Source organism: Lacerta agilis, chromosome 3 (assembly GCF_009819535.1).
Source record: "Lacerta agilis isolate rLacAgi1 chromosome 3, rLacAgi1.pri, whole genome shotgun sequence".
Classification (NCBI taxonomy): Eukaryota; Metazoa; Chordata; class Lepidosauria; order Squamata; family Lacertidae; genus Lacerta; species Lacerta agilis.
The window spans coordinates 6,633,715-6,650,197 of NC_046314.1; positions in this window are offsets into that span (position 1 = coordinate 6,633,715).

The window sequence follows — 16,483 nt, forward strand, 5'->3', positions numbered from 1 at the left end:
TCACTGCAAATGGAAATGGGCTCTGAATGTGCATCTAGAACAGTGACCCCTGTCATTGCTGCACTGAAACAAGGGGGGCTAGAAGCTCCCCTTTGTGCATCCTTGAACCTAGGAAAGAGTCTCCGCTGCTAGGAATTGAGTCCAACAACATCTGAAGGGCACCATGTTGGCTACTCCTGGATGAAAGCAAACACAGGAGATGGGTCTGCAAAGGATGGAGAGAATGAGGAATAATCTGGGAAGTAAGGAGGTCTGCCTCCAGAGGCAGATTTTGGGATGCATCACTAAAGGGCAACAGGCGATCAAATATTAATTTATTGTCGTATTTTACCACCCTTGAGGGCACTATTTAGGCAGTCCGCCTCAGGCAGCAAAATGTCTTGACTTGGGATCATATTTCTTTTGATGGGGTTCACGAGAGAGGGAAGGAGAGAGAGAGAGATTGGACTGGATTTTTAACATGTTGAGGTGTTGGAGCATTCACAAGACTTTTTTAAAAAAATGAACACCAGTTAAACTAAACCCTATTTCCACCACACACACACACAAACATTTTGTGACCATTTCTCCTGATTTCTTCTCTTTAAAGACTGAGTCCATAGTGGGGTTTGTGCCCTAAATTTTGTTTTTACTCATGTACAAAATTGCAGATGATCTCCTAGTATGGAATTGTATGTTGCATTTAAAAAAAATGCTTTGAGTCAATTTTTTGAAAATAACGAGGAAAGTAGTTTCAGATAATAGTATTTTTAAAATCTTATCTGAAAGGGCTTCACCCCTTATTTTCAAACACTCTTCATTTACACATACAGTACTTACTACCCTAAGCCAGTAAACTTGACCATAATTCCTACTTATTTCAACGGAGCTTACTTCTAAGTAAGCGTGCTTAGGAGAATCTTAGCATATTTACCAAGTTATAATTAAATTTTGGGGGGTTTGCTTCACAGTAGACAGCCATTAAGATTATGCTGTAAAACATTGCTCTTACTGTCTTGTTTTAAATGGGAGTCAGTCATGTGAATTTTAACTGGGACATTTGGCCATTTTTATCAACAATTTTCTTCCAACATTTCCAACTGCTTATCAATATAGCACAAAAATATAGCACGGCTGTCTCTTTTTTGCCAAAGTTATCAGAAGTGGGAAAACACCTCTGAACAAGGCAAGCAGGTAATGTAATTTGTGTGTTGCTTTGTAATTGCTAACAATACTACCATGGGTGTAGCCAAGGGGGTGCAGCTGCCCCCCCAGATCAAGTAAAACAATAGAAACACTTAACTAAGTGACCAATCACGTCGGTTCTGCCCCCAAACAAAACTCCTGCCCCCCCCCCAAGTCCTTCCTCCCCCCCCCCACAAAAATCCTGGCTACGCACATGAATATTACCATTACTACTATGTATGCTACTTTCACAATCAGAACTTCAAGAAAGCAAATATTATTGGCGAAATGATGGCTTCTGTATAAACACACACATGCAGAAAAGATGGAAATTCTCAATTAATAATAATAATAATTATTATTATTATTATTATTATTATTATTATTATTATTATTATTTGTACCCCGCCCATCTGGCTGGATTTCCCCAGCCACTCTGGGCGGCTTCCAACAAAAATCAGATACAAAAATTATTCATCCTAAGCATATTCCAAATTATTGGAAGTACAGTAATCAAATGTAATTCTCAATTGCTGAGGACTGTGCAGTTTTACACTCTCATAGCCTTGGAGAATTACTGGGCAGGGAGAAGAAGACTCTTTTCAAAGTTCTCATTATACACATGTACAAATAGTTTAATATTTGATGACTGATATGTGCCCTCTCAGCATTAACTATGCACAATTACCGTGGCTTTTTTCAACCAAGGCATCGGACACCATAACCCGGTTTTAAATTAAATCTGTAGCTATAGCCAAGTGAGCTTCAGCTGCGTTGCGGAACTGGCAGATTCCATCAGCTTCGCCTTTTCAAAGGACACCGAGAAAGAGACAGACAGAGCCGCCTATGTCCAAGAAAGAGGTCCCAGTGTGAAAGGGAGGGGGGCGGAGACCCTTCTCTGTGTTACTTAGGTTTCTCTAATGTAGCTTAATTACTTTTAACCTCTGGAAACAATTAGGTAACCGTCCTTTGAAGTGAGACAGACAACTTGTCAAGCTGAGGGCAGCAGAATGCCAATAACTGTTTTCTTTATATGCACTGTGAATAGACGTGTGTGTGTGTGTTGGAAAAATGAATTGGGTCAGGCGCACCTAGGAACGTAGTTATGGCAAATGTTGGGTGCTCAGGATTTGGAATAGATTTTTGATGGGCTAGGTATCGTTTGTGGAAATTCTGGGAACAAATCTGTTCCGGCGCCAACAAAGCAGTTAGAACTCAATGGCACGGTCCCCCGTCCCTTTCCTGGAAAAACCAAATAAATGAAAAGCGCGAGGGCGCGCGCAGGTCTGCAGGAGGCTCAGACTCTCGGTTTGCAACCTCCGCATCTCTTACAAACGCCCATCTTCTGCGATCTGGCTTCAGGATTATGGCAGTTCCGTCTCAGGTACCTTTCCTGAGCCTGCCTCGATCAAAGGGAAGCCCGAATGTCAGCAGTGATTGTGAGCTGAAATAAGATAGCTCTGAACCGAAAAAAAAGCTACCTGGGGTGCGGGGAGGATGGGCACAGGGCGCGGCGGATGCGCTGAGTATCTTTGGACAGCGCGAATCCTGGCAGAGACGGGGAGGGACACGGCCCCTCGTTCCAGGCGAACACAGCGCCTATTCTCGGATCAGATCACATCAGGTGGAGAAGCGCGGACCCCTGAGGCCGCCTCGCCGGTTCTGACCTCGGCAACCCCGCACCAAGGTCGTGCCTGCCTCTCCTCCAGGCTGGGAGCCGCTCAGCTCCGAGGAGGAATTCGGGTGTGGCTCCGAAGCTGAAGCGAGCGCCACCTTCTTTCCGGCTCCTCAGAGGCGAGCCGACTTGGCCAGAGGAGACTGGAGTTGGGGAGCTTTCCAAAAAGCCCCCTTTGGGCGCAGTGTTGGCCTGGAGTTTGGGGCACCACAGACATGGGGGAAAGTCTTCAGCGCCCTAAGAAACCACCGAGGCCAGTAGGATTTAGGATCCCAAAATTCAATCGGGCTATAGAATCCCGCCGCAGCCCATGGGCGCGGCTTGTTGCGCACATGCTTAACCCTGGCCGGCGCTTCAGCAGGACGGGGGGGGGGGGTCGGTTCCGCGGAATTCAAAGCGGAGGTCGACTAAGACCCCCGGGGGCGGGCAACAGGGCTGACAGTGGGGCAGTCCCCACCCCCGAGGCCTGACACCACACAAGGCTAAAAAAAAATGAGGTGGTACCTTTAATTTTATTTTTGGTTTTTAAGGGGGGAAAACCGGCCCCACAACCGCTGTCGAAGAACACGCCGCCGCATGCCCTCTTTGGCGGTACTCCACCCCACTCCACCCCCACTTCCTGGCCAGGGGATTCCCCCGCCCCGCCGGGCTCTAGGGGCTTTGACCAGCCGTGTTGCGCTCTGCCGGGCTCTTTTGCGCATCAGCCAGCCAGCAGTCCCGGCGCGGTCCCGAAAATCTTTCCCGTGCCGTGAGGACGCCCCGTCTGCTTGGGCGAGCCGGAGGGAAGAAGTTTCTTCCTCCCCAAACACCGCCCCCCCTCCCTCCCTCCACCTCTCAAGACAGTGGCGGCTGCTGCTCGAGGCAACATCTCTATTTTCTCCCTCTCTTAACCAGAGAAGGGAAGAGAAAAGTCCCCCTTGAGGCGCGCGTCACCTTGGCAATGTAGCAGCGTTGCAGCCCGCTCTCCCTCCTGCTCTGCCGCGAGGGAGGCCACTTTCGCTTTCCGCTCTCCTTGCGCGCCCGCGCGCGCTCCCCTCAGCAGACGGAGAGACCAGCTCTTCGTCCTTACCTTCCCTATACACCCCCGGCAATAAATAAATCTCGCGCAGTTCCTTCCCGCCGCCAGAAAACTGCGGAGGGTGGGACGCCTCGCTCGGACTTTTTAAAGAATCGTTTTCTTAAGCCTTTCCAGTTTCCCCAGCCCGGCCTCCCGGTTCATCTTCACCTTCGATGGCTCCTTTTAATACTGTTTGGTCGCCCTTGCCGTTTTCCCTGTCCCCCGCCCTCCTCTCTCCGCTCGTGCCTCGGATCTGTATCCCGGGCCCCTTTTTCATGCCTCCGAGCTTTCCCATTCTTGTCCGCCCGCTGCTCTTGTCTCCGCGCTTTGCTGCAGCGAGGCAGCCGCCTTAGTTCTCCGGCTTTCAGCTCATCAACGCCACAGAAAACCTGCAGGAGGAGGACACTGGCTCGTCTCGAAATCGCCTTTGGGGGAAGAAGAAAGGGGGGGATATTCAGTGGCTGCAGGCCGGCTGGCCCCCTGGTTCTAACCACACCGTTTTATCCCGACTTGGAAGGGAGCCGTCGGGATTGGGCCGGTGGACGTACCAAGCTTCTTGAAGCCAAAGCGCGCACCACGTACAGGCACCCCGGACGCCCCCTCCCCAACACCCACCAGCCCCCACCATCTTAGCCAATAAGCAGAGAGTTGTAGTTCAGCAGCACCTGGACGGACCGCCCCCCCCCCAAGGACAGCTCCATTGCATGAGCAAGCCACGGCCGCCTTTCGCAAGAGCCCTTCCATCCCGTTTGCTTGCCTGAGATGTTTCCCCGACGAGCGGTACGCTTAGCGCGTGCTGCCCGCATCTCTGCTGACCTGAGGACACGAGTCGTGGGAACGGGTAGCAACGTTCGCCTGCCAGGGTGGCAGATAAGACGGCGCGGGGAGCCGAGGAGCAGCAGGGCGAGTCTCCCCAACTCCACACACACCCCCGTACCCCCCACTTCCTTCCCTAAAAGAAATCTTCCAGCTCTGCTACAGCGAACTCCTTCCACCCCGATCTTGCCCCGTGGTTTCAACAGTGCGGGGTATTGTATTGTATATATTTTCCACCAATACAAATATATATTAAAACCCTTATTTCTCCCCTCCTCCATTAACACTTCGTTGAGCAGCTCAAGGGATGAAGGGTTGGCAATTGCCTACAGAAGGTTTCAGTTCGCTTTCTTTAGGAGGGAGCGAGCGGGGTCGGTAGGGGGTCGCCCAGCACCCCAACTTTGTTTCAAAGGGGAAAAGGTGCCGCAAAGATCGGGGCGCCGCAACCGTAGCCGCTCCTGGTTCTGGGGAGCCTCCGGGCTGCGCAAAAAGGAAGACCCGGGAAAGTCAGTAAACACAAGGCGGGAGGAGGTGGGGTCTCCTGTCTTTTGTCTTGGTTTGCTGGTCTGTCAGCGACTCCCCCCACCACCCCACCACCCTCCCAGTTTGGCTTGGGCTTGGCGAGGGTTGCAGCCAAAACAAGGCAGAAAAACGCCGCCGCGGCCGGCCCGCTCCTGAACTTCTCACCTTGAAAAACAGAACCAAAACAAAACGCGAAAGAGTACCATTTAGTGACAATCGCCTCGGTTTCTTTTAACCCTCTTTTACAAGGGCCTTTAATTGTATTTTATAAGGATGAGACCACACAAACAAACAAACACACACACATATCACACATTGCAAACTAACGGGAGCCTAACAATCAGAACTAGGGGCGGAAAAAATTTAGCGTTTGGGAGGCGGCGGCGGGGAATTATTTATACCTTTGACATTTAAAAGAGCATAATTAATTTGTCCTGTTTGCCTTAACATTGTTGGGGAAGGCTTCCTAGACAGCAAAAAATCAGATTGGGGGGTGGGGAGTAGAAAAAGGCACAGAGAGCTCGGAGGCCGGCGCTGGTCTCTCCCCCACCCTTTTCAGATCTGTAATCAATCACTGGAGGCAGGGATATTGTAAAGATTCGATAGATTAAAATGCAAATGAAAGGTAGAATAAGAAACATTAACATGGCAATCAAAGATTTAATAATCGTAAATCAGGGAGGGCTTTTTTTGTTGGCGTTGCAGCTGCACTTTATTTATTTATTTTAACTTTAATTATGTTCGTTCTATAAATAAATAATTTCTGAACCGAGACTTTTTAAAAAATAAATAAATCAGGATTTTTAACCGTGAACTCCAGTACTCAATCTCTTTCCTTTAAAAAACCGTTCAAAGGTTTTCTTTGTTTCATTAATGGGGAAGAAGAGAGAATAAATCTTCTAAGGTGGTATTCAACATTCCCAACCTAAAATTCTCATCCAAATAAAATTTGTCGTTTCAAAATTCAAGATATTTATCTGCCTACGTCGTTGTAGCGCTGGTCAGAAGTGGGTGGGGAGAGAGGGGCGGAACAAGAAATAATTTAAAAAGATGCAAGAGGAAGGAGATCCTCACAATAATGACTTTAACATCCAGATTGTTTTATTAGCCGATATTGCCATTTTAAAATCGAGGAGAAACGCTCAACTGTAAAGCTATGGTACTACTCAGTGATCTATCTAACCCGCCAGCCAGTAGTTTCTCCTCCAGAACTTTTTTCGGATCTCCCTTCTCCAAAATGAAACAGCAGTAATATTAACTAGGAGATGTTTTCTGCTGGCAATTTCGCAGCGCAGAAAGGTCTCAGATCGGTGGCTTTAGCCCCCACCCCACACGCGCCGGGTGTTTTCGTGGTGCTGTCTTTCTTACATGCAGATTCCGGATACATTTACCTGAAGTCGAGCCCCATCAATCAAGTACTCCTTTTTTCATTTAAAGGGCGTTTAAGTTCGGGTGCTGGCAGTTCAATTGACTTTCAATGGGGACAGACAGTATAAATACACCCCCAGGAGACTGAAAATACCCTCCGAGTTGGATTCTAGAGAGGGGCCTTTTCACGCCTCACACCCCGATCTTAAATACAGTCACAAGCAGTCCTTATCGCAGAATTCACTGCCATGAAATTGCGCTCAGATTTCATAGCATTTACTCGGGACTTAAATCTCGCAAAAGTTAACTGGATTTGTTGCTCAGAAAATAGGTGTGCTGCGATTGCTATACAGTACCCGAAGATGAGTACCGAAACTCGTCTAACACCATGGGTTCAATTCCATATTGAGTTTATTTTAAAAGTCCTGCTTCGCGCTGTTGGGTCTCCTGCAGGGACAGGACTTGGATTTTTATTTTTATTTTTAAGTGTGGCAAAGTGGAATAAACAAGGGAGGAACAAAATGGAAATCCTTTGCCTGAATTTGGAGTTTCCAGCAGCATCACCGTCTTCTTTAATTTCGCCTTGAAAGATGGGGTGAGAGATGTCTGGTTAACAATTGCCACTTATCCAAATTATGTATATATATAAATATATTAAATGGAACATGACGAATTTCGAAAACTGTTGCCTTGAACAAGGCATAATCCTCTGGATGAAATATCCAAGCGGTTATTTCATCCAGAGGATTAATATGCCATATTTCCCCCCTAGTCCGTGGCTAAACAAATAATCTTCGCGGTGTTTAGATCTTTTGGTAACAGTACAGCAAGAGGGTCGGAGAATCGCACAATGACCATTTTACACACTTTACGCGGGGCTGCTGCAATCCTGGGCAGGGGTTTGTTTTGTTTTTCCCTTTTTTAAATTTTAACTTCAATTGAAATCAGTGGGACATACTACCTAATAGGCGAACTTGCTCGAATCGGAGTAGAAGACACACAGAGAGACAGACACACGCCGCCCTTTTCTTTTCTCCCATCCTCTCCTGTGCAACACGCTGCCTCGATTTGCCCCGTGGCTCGTGTCAGCCCCACGCCACGCCACGGTGCCACCCTGTTCCCGAGTCAGGGACAAGGTGTGGGATAATTTCATTTTCTTGACTGGCCAGCCAGGTAACCAACCCGTTGGCTGTCAGCTAACCTAAGGCGACGCGATCCTAAGGGAGAATCTGGAGGCGATCACGCTAAATCTGCAGCGCGCATTAAGGACACGGAGGGTGCGGGTGGGAGGAAAGTGGGGCTTTAAAAGGAAGGATTTAAAGTGCTGCGGGCTGTTAAGTGATTCCAGATATAGCCTTTGTCAATTTCCCTGTAGAGCTCCATTCATCAAAAGAGAGGGTAGTTGCGGGGAGGCGGCGAGGGGAGGAATCGCGGGTACTTATTCTCAACTTTCCTGCGCCCACTTTGGGCAGCGCGTATCACACGAGCCTCCCCCCGCCCTTCTCCCCCCATCAAGGACTTGGCTCCTTATCTCGTTGAAACGCAGCAAGGCGGGTCCTCGATTTTGCATTTCACCAAAAGGTTACGCAAACCTCTTAACAAGAAAGGAGAAGGGAAATCGTGGTGGTGAGGTCCCTGCAGAATCAGGTAGCGCGCGCCCCTGTGCAGCGCTAAAGTTCTCTCTGTGTGTGTTGTGTGTGTGTGTGCGCGCGCGCGCGCGCGCATCTCCTGACCCCACAATGCACAGCTCGGTTTCATTGATCATCTCACTCCCCCCCCCCATCTCACCCCTCCCCTTTATGAGATAATGCAATTACAAACATCAATAAGAAGCTGCAAGGGGAATCATTATGCGGTGACAGTGATAAATGACGCTGCAGAAATAGCAGGCTTTTTTTTTTTCTAACAGTCCGGGAGCCCAGGGGCTTTGGGGGCCTGTACACAGTCACCAAGGAAACAGATGACATCCAAAATGGCACCAAAGAAAAAAAAGAGGGGGAGAAAAAGAGCAGTCCTTTCTTTTGCCTTTCACTCTCCTTCTCCCGCTCCAGCCTCCCCCCCCCCCCCATGGATCCAAAGAGTTAGTTTTGGCTTTAGAAACAGCTGCCACACAGGCATTTAGTTATTTCACACATTAAAGCCCTGGAAGATTTCCTCTGTCCACTACATAAAATACAAAGCTGCTGAGACTGCTTAGGAGTTTATTAACTACCTTCTAGCGAGAACCTCGGGAAGCTGAACAAAAGCAGATCTTGCTTTATCACGATTCTAGGACAAATGGCCCGATTCGGCAAAGTGGGGGGTCAATCTCCGCCCCTTATCAAACACACACACACACACACACACACACACACACACACACACTTTTTACAGTAGGTCTTAGTGTACTTTGCGTCCTTTAACGGTCTAGTAAGGGCTGCCCTTTTGTGATTCCAAACCTTGAGTCCTTTTTATACCTCCAGTAAACACAGCAAAGTCACACAAAGAGGATAGACACACAAAGACTAACGGAATGGAAGCTTTAGAATACAAGATCAAGTGCACACTCTTCACATCCACAACCTTCTCCTTGGGGCGGGAGGATATCAAACACGCCTGGAGATCTTCGCTAGGATCCCCGGGTGGACATTCCGACAAGTCGTGGGGTTTAGGATCGACGCGTAAGGCAACCCAGAGGAACAACAGCCTGCGAAAAACTTTCTAAATTTCTCGGTCTTGGTGCCCGCCTAAACATCTACCTAAACTCTCTGGAGTAACTGCTTATATTGTTGACTAGTTGTGGTGGGTGCGCATCGCATGAAGAGCCGATTGGCAGTGCAATGCGATAGGTCGACTCGGGAGTAAATCCTTTTGCGCTCAGTGGCGCTTACTCCTAGGTGAGTTACAAGCCTTCTTCAGCACAATCATTCTGCAGTGCATTCTAACTGAAAGTGTTCCCTTGAAATCTTAAGGGTCTATGAGTCTGAACGCTCATGTGTGTGCGTGGAAGAGGGTGTCTTTGTCAGCCTAAATTTGCTTTTCACTGCTAGCCACACTTGGGCGCAATTCCAAAATTCATTCACAAGTTGTGGAGCAAGCCCTCCCGCGCCTGTCTTTGCACACAGGAGGTGCGACAGATTCACTTTTAAGGCATAGTTTACCTTTTTTTTTAAATTAAAAAATTGGGGGGGGGCCCTCCACACATCTTCCCATCTTCCCAAACATACAACCCCCACGACTTTTTTAAGGTGCCACTTTTAACTCAAGTGTATGCCACCGTTTGCGAAGCAGCTTGGAGACAGCAGCCGGCAAATGGCAAGTCGCTCGCCTTGGGAGGTTTGTGACCAGCAGCGGTGAGGAGAAGCCGCTGGCTTAGTTTTGCTTTTCCGGGTCCCTTTACGGACTTCTCGGACTTTTGGGTGCGTTTCGCTCCGCTGGAAAGGGTCCACACGCACCCCCTTAAACGGGGATTCCTTCCAACACACACACACACACACACACACACACACGTTGGATGGATTTCGATAAGTAGGAGAGGATATATGGAACTTAAATTATCCCCCCCCATCTCATCTCACGTGAGGGAGGTTTAGAGCTTGAGCCTGAGTAAAGAATAACCTTTGTTGGTTACACACACACACACACACACACACACAGGCTGCACGCCTTGCAGGAAGGAGAGGATGATAAGGTAAGGAGATGGCTCTATTCCTTACACTTTCGCACACACTTTGAAGGATCCGACTGTGGTTTTTGACACTGGAGAAAGAGAGAGGAGGCGTGGGAGAGAGACTCCCACTCCAAGCACAGAAACGTCCCCAGGTTCCCTTTTTCTGGGCTGGGTGCTGCAGCCTGGCCCCACCCTTCCCTCCAGTGCAGAGGAATCCGCAGGAAAGGGCTTTGGTCGGGGGAGAGAGAGGCTGGGCAGGGCCTGGCCACCAGGGCTGTACTGAGAGGTGGGCATTAGAGGCCGAAGGAGACAATCGAGAGCCGACTGGCTGCTTTAACAAGAAAAGATACAAAAGCGGTTATCTTCCGAGTCTAAGGAGGCTGGAAAGTTGAGTGGGTGAGAGGATAACAGCTAATCCCGGCTTGTGATGCCGGATTTTAGGCGGCGGGGGCCGACTCACACGTGGTGCCTCTTTTGCCAGCTGACACGTGTTCGGGGAACGAAATCCCACCCCCGCCCCCACGACCAGAAAGGAGCAGAGCAAATAACCCTTTTTTCGCCTGCTCGTGTTTTTTCCCTTCGCGGGTCGAGATGGTCTGCAAACAAAAAGCTGGGTGAGGAAAGTATTGCAGGACCTTAAAAAGGAGTGGGGGCGGATAAAAGGGGGAGGGGGGGGATCACACACAGGGTCCCCGGACGTTTCACGGTCGATTGATCCCTGTGCCACCACGCTCTCCTCTCTCGCTGCCACCAACCAGGCCCTACCTGGTAAATCTATTGAGTCCAGTCAGGGTTAAATTGTAAAATTAAACCTATGTTTATTTATTACAGAATAACAAGCATGTGGTTTCATAAACGATTGCAAACAATGTCAAACATGGGTGTCTTCCCAGACCTATAACTCCCTCTACTAGCTTTCCCTCACTTAACCACTTCTTAACTATTTACTTGGCTTCTATTCTCCTAACTGGTTTTGACTTAGTTTCCCTGTTACATTAACTTCACCTACGCACACTCTTTCCTAACTCACTCCCACTCCAACCAACCTCCCAATTCCAACCCACTCCCACAACCAACAACCTCCCACAACCTCCGTCCAGCAACACACAAACACCAGCATCCTCTCCCCCCGCCCCAGGAAACGAACATCAGCAACAACAACAAAAGTCCCCTCTCCCAAATCCGTGTCGTATCCGATCCAACTGCGTTGCCTTTCCGGTTTTTTTTTTTTTTGGTTTTTTTTTGTTTTGCTTTTTTGAATAAACCTGCCCTATAATATCCAACGCCACTTCATAGTCAGGGAAAAGGCAGGGGAGGAGCGGGGTCGCGCTGAGGGGAGCTGGGGAGAAAAGGAGTTCTCTCTGTTCACAACAGCCAAAGGGGGAACCGGAGGTGCCATTTGTTAACTTGGGCGGAGGACGGAGACGCTTCAGAGTCTGCTGCTGACAAATGCAGAGAAAGAGGCGAAGCCCTTTGCCCGGCTGGGCTAGTAGTGGTCCCTCCCGACCCTCTCGGGGGTGCTGCCTCGAGCGGGTGCCTTTCGCCCCACCCTCGCCCACCCCACCGGACTCCGCTCTGCAGGCTCTTGGGAGAAGCCGGGAGTTCAAATGCAGACAAGAAGATCTCCATTATTCAGCTTCTCCAAACACAAACGCACCTCCGCCCAGGAAAAGTGATAAGCAGCAGACTTGGGGTGGATCCGGCGGCGGCACTGATAAAAAAAACAAGGACAAGGTGTATTATAGAAAAATAAAACGAAAGTATTGTTTTTAATCGCAGTGACCTTAATCTTGGAACAATTGTGTTATCCGCAAAAGAACTCTGCGGAGCACCTTGGTTGGGGGTTTAAAGGCGGGAGAGGAGGAGGAGGAGGAGGGATCACGTCCAAACACTACGGTAAAAGTTCTCCACTACCAGCTGTCCGCACCCGCAAGCGGGCCTTCTCGCAATTTCTTAAGTGACACTCGACTCGGTGCAATACGGTACCCTCGCCGCGCACAAAACAGGCGAAGAGGAAGCCCGGAAGCACCACCGCGCATGCGGCAGCGTCGGACAATCTTTGCAAAGTTGGGGGTTGGCAGGGGGGGGAGAGAAAGAGCTCACACAAAAAAAAGCAAGACCGGCGGGGAAGTCGGAAAAGTTTTGCGCGGAACTTGGGGCGACGTGATCAGGGGGCTCGCCCTCCAGCCAAACCCCTCTGCAAATGCTTCCGTTCAGAATGGCCAATGCGCCCGAGCAGGTCTCCTCCTGCGCTCCGAAGTATTTTCCCCTAGCAAGCACAAGTGGGAGTCCAGTTTCGGACTTGGGGGGGTCGGGGTCGGGAAGAAGAAGCACGAGGACGGGAGGGAAGGAAAGCGAGGAGGAGGAGGAGGAGGAAGAGGAGGGCGGGCTCCTACCTATCGGGTCGTTTTTCCAAATCCCCAAAAGATGGCAGTCGAAGCTGACATTCCTTCTCCTTGGGTTCTGCAGCGGGTGGCAGAGAGAGAGGGAAAGAGAGAAAGGAGGAGGAAGGCGGGGAGGGAGAGGAAGGAGGAGGAGGAGGAGGACAACTGATCTGTTTTCAAACTAATCCCTCCAGAGATTTTTAAATACAGACAACCGCACTCCGCTCACAGCGCTGCAAAACGGGAGACGTTTAAGCGCGCGCGCTTGGAGAGCTTCCCTTTTTCGCACCGCTCCGCGCGCGCGCTGGGAATCTGCGGAACAGAGCAGACGCGCCGCAAACCAGGACATCTTTGTTCGCTGCCCACCAATCGCTCCACTCCCACAAAACACACACGCATTTTCCAATACAGACATAAATTAATCTCGCTTTCTTTTGTGCTAGACGGCTCTCGGAAAACTTAATTCCCAGCTTCGTTTTTAAAAGGGGGGAAGACGAGAAGTGGATCAACGGCTACGGCGGCAGCGCCTTGTCTCTCCATATAGGGTTACTGGGTGCTTTAAGAGGGAGGGAAACAGCCTGTTTCTTTATTTTCTCCTTTACTTAAAGCAGATCCAAGTGCATGAATTGCAGTCTGGTTGCCAAATAATAATAATAATAATAAACTTTCCCCCTCCCGCCCCCCAACACACACTCTCCCTCCCTCCTTCTCTTTCTGTTGCTGCTGCCTTTGCTTTGAATGTGGGTAGCTAGGAAACAGCAAGCAGCCTGAGAAGGCGGAATTTCCAACGTGTAAAATGTTCTTAACGGAGCCATTGAGAGTGTGCAATAAGGCGTGAGGGGGAACTAATCTCTCCATTTAAATGTTTGTGGCAATTTTATCTAAATGAATTTTAATGCTAAACGAGGGATAATTCCCTATTTGTAACCCGTTTACTTTCTCTTTCCTTTGCCTGTAAAAGCCGTCTAACATCATGCGATGAACAATAACAAAACAAAACAAAAAACATACTCTCGAGGCATATTATTCATTAATGTGTTATAATTGCAGCTGATTGTCTTGGGAGATAATACAGAGAGGGTTTGGGGTGTGTGTGTACACACAAACTTACCCCCAAACCCTCTCAGTATTATATATATATATATATATACACGTGTAGATGTCCCCCTTTAGTAACCTGAAATGCACAGAAAAAAAATTGCATAGATGAAAGCAATAAAAATTCCCCTTCTCTTGAAAAAGTGGTATATTCAAGTATTTTTCCACTCTTGAAAAGGAGTGGTTTTATCTGAAGACTGTTTTTAAGAAAGGATTTAACACTGGCAAAGAGCTTAACAGTTTACATTTTGGCAATGCATGCATTGTTAATATCGCCTTGTGCTGCAGAAAGAAGAAAATAACAATTTCCTGACCTTACAAAGTTGGAAAGGGGAGCTTCCTCAGACAAGGGGAAGATGAGAAAGGACATTGGCTGGCAACTCTCCAGAAATCCACCCCCTCTTCTGCCATTGATCCATGTGGCTTGATGGTTATGTACTGGGGTAACACTATCCTATCAACTGTGAAGCTGTGTATTATGGTATTATAGCCCCAAACAGATGAACAAAATAGAGTACTTAATAGGAAAGGCTACTATTTAATTGGGTGGGGAGAGTCATTAGCTGACAATGAAAACACATGGTGGAAAACTGCACTTCCTTCTAAAGAGGGCAAAAAAAAAAATCAAATGAGAGTGTTTAGTACAATAAAACAAGGCTTTGGCCACGAAGGGCGATTTAGTTTAGGGGAGAAGATGCATGGCTTAATCCCAGTGCCAGTGTTTAAGTCCTGGAATAGGTGCAGTGCTGTTGGGCATGTGCAGAGTGCATTCCCTTACCATTAACAGCTGAAATTATGAGCATGGCTTCAAGACCACAGTGGGCTACTTCTAGTCACGCTTCAGGCCTGGCATCTCTTATTATGAGAAATTTGGCACTGATAATATCTCCAATCCCACACCAGTAAAAAAGAGAGAAGCAGAATGCTTCAACAGTAGGTAAACATAGCCTGCTAAAGCCACAAAAGAATTGATCCCTCTTAAATCAAAACGTGATTGTTATGGGTGGGTTTACGGGCTGACATCTATCTGAATGGCAGGCATCCATGCTCTCACCACTGATCTCTTTTGTTTGCGTTAAGTAGTTTAAAAGTTATTTTTTAAAATAGTGACTAGGACGAACCTAAAACATTTGTACATTTTTCATGCCCTTAAGAAACATTTACAACAGTGGTGATTTTATTTGGAAGAAAATTATAAGGTTTTCTAACCTAAACATGATATTTGTTTCAATTTAACCAGTTGGCTGTCGTGCAGAAAGTACAGCTGTGCTGGAAAATTGGTTAATGACCCAATCTACAGCCAATCACAGCACAGTTTTTATTTATGAGCATTAGATTTTTTTTTAAAGTCCATCATCCTTTTACTACAAGTAGTTAATGCACACTTATTCAGATTCAGGAAGGTGGTTTTTTTAAAATAAAATAAAATAAAATAAAACAACTGTGCAGTAGAATAAAGTTTAATCAGCTGCCTAGAGCAATTTAATTCAAATGTCACATGTGTGTCATTTAAAAAGATGAAATATTTTAAATTCCACCCAGCCTTATGCAGTCAGTTCTTCCCTTTTTCTTTTTGCCTTGAAATCTAAAAATTTGATAATTCAGTTACCACCCTGAAAATAAACAGGGGAAGCTATAAGAAAGTTCACTAGCACAGGGCAATATAAAATAATTTAGTATGGGGGGGGGGGAAGTATTAATAAGGTTGTCTAGAACTAAAATTTAATTATTTCAAGAGAGAAATTGACATATTACTATGAAATTGCTAGATTTTTGGAGGGCTGGGGCAGTAAAATAAAATTTTCAAGCAGTTGAGCCAGCGTGACAAAAATAATTTGCTTTTATTTTAGATTCAGATTTCATTACTGCACTCAAACTACTACAACTGGGCTTTGAGTTATTGTACAATCCAAACGGTTTCAATCAGAAACTCTAAGACTCAATGTGCAATGATTATTATTAATAATTAGCTCCTTGGTTTCTTGATAGAAAAAGGCTATCAACAAGCATTTGTTTAACCACAACAAAAGTATAATTAGCTTATCCCACTTAGTAAATCTGTATGCATGCCAACTCATACCAAACTGCTACTTTTACAAAAAGAAAAAAAAAGAAAAGCAATAATACAGTTCATTTTTCCAGTCCTTTTTGCACAAAATTTATTTACAATGTATACATATATGCTCCATGATGGGACTATGGAAAAATGCACATGACTGATGTTTTGCCCAAAAAATAAAGTCAACATAGTAAAATAACTCTTCAGTTCATGTTCTGAGCGGCATAAAACAGGAAGTGATGTAGGTGGTTGTTGTTGTTGCTGCTGCTGCATGGGGACATTGATGCTCTGATGTGACAATTAGGTTCAAATACACTTTCTCTAGGTTTCCATGCCTCCTCCAACCAGTCTCCTTAAGACATTGCCTGCAACAGCTGATTAATCATTTTCGAGGACTGCAGTTTTTCCCATCCTTCCCGATTTACATCTGTTCAGGCCAATTCAAATATGGTGAGTAAATGAATTAGACATGCAAATTCACGCCCCAGGCTAGAGAAAAGGGGGGGAGGGAGGGAGGGAGGGAGGGAGGGAGGGAGGGAGGGAGAGAGAAATACAGAGTGCATGGCTGAAATCCTAGGATAGAAGAAATGTTCTTCTGCCTGACAAAGATATTTTAATGCTCTAAAAATCCTGCAAATATATCTTTTTTGCCATTTGCAGGGTAACTGTAAGGCCTTTTTATGTAAGGAGG